The sequence below is a fragment of the Papio anubis genome, chromosome 4, assembly GCF_008728515.1.
Source record: "Papio anubis isolate 15944 chromosome 4, Panubis1.0, whole genome shotgun sequence".
NCBI lineage: Eukaryota > Metazoa > Chordata > Mammalia > Primates > Cercopithecidae > Papio > Papio anubis.
In genome coordinates, this window is record NC_044979.1 from 80,445,467 (window position 1) to 80,448,106 (window position 2,640).

The 2,640-nt window shown below is 43.0% G+C and overlaps 1 pseudogene; it reads left to right on the top strand.

Annotated features, from left to right (window-relative positions):
• Nucleotides 1–357: 357 nt before the first annotated feature.
• LOC116274514 lies at nt 358–1,812 on the top strand (annotated as a pseudogene).
• The last annotated feature ends 828 nt before the right edge of the window (nt 1,813–2,640 follow it).

A 2,640-nucleotide genomic window follows, 5' to 3' on the forward strand; every position in this document is an offset into this window, starting at 1 on the left:
AGCATGTGACTGGAAGAGATGGAGTTTTTTAAGTTTTTTTTTTTTATTTTAGTTCTATTACCCTCTAACTGGGTTACCTTGGGCAAGTCTCTTAACCTCTCTGGGTCTATATGTAAGAACTGCAGATAATGATACTTGACCTGCCAACTCACAGGGCGGTTAGGAGAATCAATTGTTAGAAGGTGACATGTAAGTGTTGTGCAAATGTAAAAGGTTGGGCAAGGAAATCTGGAGATTTTCAATCAAGAACCTGACTTTTACTGTCCCATTCTATTTTTTATTCTACCTTAATATTCTAGTGAGGAAAATCACCCACGTCAAATTCCACAGATAACATTGTAACATTGATTTCATCCCCTTTCTCTATACTTATATTTTTAAAAAGATATATGCTGTTAATATAAAATTGGATTCCTTGTTTAGTGATTTTTCACCCCCTGCTCCAGCACCCCTGGGCCGTGCACCCCAATCCCTACCAGGTGAGGATCTAGCTCCACTCCTGCTCGCCTACCGGACGATGGAGACCTCGAAATGAAGATAACCTGAGTTCTGCAATATTGGGCCTGCCGCCTACTCTCGCTGAGCCTCAGTTTGCTGGCCCCGCTGGTCCATGAAGTGGGCGTGGTCACGAAGCGTCCCATCGCCTTCGGGCTCAAAGTCAGGGGCCGCTGCCCCTTTCAGACCACTGTTTAACGACTTCGGGCCGCCTTCCATGGGCTTTGTGCAGGAGATGAAGTCACCAGCGCCCAGGACTCCCAGAACACCCTACAAGGACCTGCTGTCGGTCATAGAGGAGATGAGCAAAGAGATCCGGCCCACCTATGCTGGCAGCAAGAGCACCATGAAGGGCCTGAAGAGAGATATCATCCATGCCCGGGCCCTAGTCGGAGAGTGCCTGGCAGAGACGGAGTGGAGCGTCCGCACGAAACAGGAAGCCCCTCAGCCTCAGGGTCTGGACCTTTCCTGGCCATTGCAGAGCACCTGCTTCTCCCTGGCCTTCATCCCGAGCTGCACTAGCCATCCTGGACTTCCTGTCCTGTGTCCCTTGGTGGGTGCCCTCCAGGAACCAAGGGGCGGCTCTCACTCGAGGTGGCAGCACTAACTATGCCCCCCAAAAAACAAGAGTTAGCAGCGAGGTCCCGGTGAGTGCCACCCATGACCTGCCAAGAGTGTTGCCCACTGGAGCTTTCTGTGGCCCCACTACGCAGCTCTTCCCAGCACTTCTCCCACTTTGTCCTGAGCCTCCTTCTCTCCCAGCAGGGGCTCAGGCCTGGCACCTCTCTGCCCCATGTCCTGGGCCACAGTGACTCTTTTCTCAGTGTGTCTTTTGCTAAATATGCCCTTTTCATATTAATAAAAGATGATTTGGAGTTGTGCTCTCAAAAAAATGTGATTTTTCACTTATCAAGGACATTTTGCAGATTATTAGTCTGTGAAAACAAATATTCCACTGAATAAATATTTAATTTCTGAACGTTAAGGTTTTCAACTTTTAACCATTATCAATAATTATATGATGACTGTCCTTTTATGTAAATTGTTGCCTGTATGAGTATTGCTTTATGATTAATTCTAAGTGGAATTTGTGTGTTAACAATTTTAATATTTGTAAGTCTTTTGTTGCAGATTTAAAAATTGCTTTCATAAAATTGTATAAATGTAAACTCTCAAAGACTGTGAATGAAGCTCTCTATCTTACGTCACCGCCACCAAAGTGAACATCTTATGACACACAGCACAATACAAAACAATACACGGCATCTGCAGAGATGGGGAATACAACAATGGTTTGTAGTCAAATCTCAGGTTAGCAGTAAATACTTTCATGTGGCTATCAGATGTGTTCCAGCAGCCTTTGGTGATAATACTTAAGGGACTCAGAATTTGCATCTTGTCTCTGATTATTTACTTATGATAGATTTCTAAATATAAATTCATTGGAATAAAAAATACATGAACAAGTTTTTTGAAACCCTCTTTATACATATAAACAGTCTCACATTGCTTTCCACAAGCTCATGTTGGTTTAGGTTTCCACAAATGATATTTTTCATTCATCCATGCACAATAATCACTTCTTTTGTGCCATGCATTGTTCTAGGCACCAGTGATAAAACAATGAATAAAACAGACAGAAATTACAGCCCTCGTGGAGCTCATGCTCTGGTTGGGAGGAGAAAGAAAATAACTGGGACTGATATGTAAAACCTGTAGCATATTAAATGCACATAACAGCTAAGAAGAAGAGGCAAAGAAGTGGAAAGGAAGTAATAAGGCAGGGACTTAGAATTCTAGATCAAGTGACTGAGAAAGGCCTCAAAGAGATGACATTTGAGTGAAAATTTCGCTGTGTCATGTGTTACTGATAGGTTAACATAAGAGTCAAGAATGGGTCAATGACTTATCAATATATTAATAGTAGTCCTTACTGACCCTGATAAGATCCATTCGAGTGGGCTAGTAGTAGTCAGAGCACAAACCTAAGGAATAAGAGTGAAAGAGCTCACTAGATCTGCACCCATGTAAGTTCTTAAGATAGTGGGGGAAAAAACATCTAATCAAGATGAGGAGACTAGAGAGTAGTCTATCAATCAAAAGCCCTAACTTGCAACAAACTGTTCATTTGGCTGAATGTCTTTT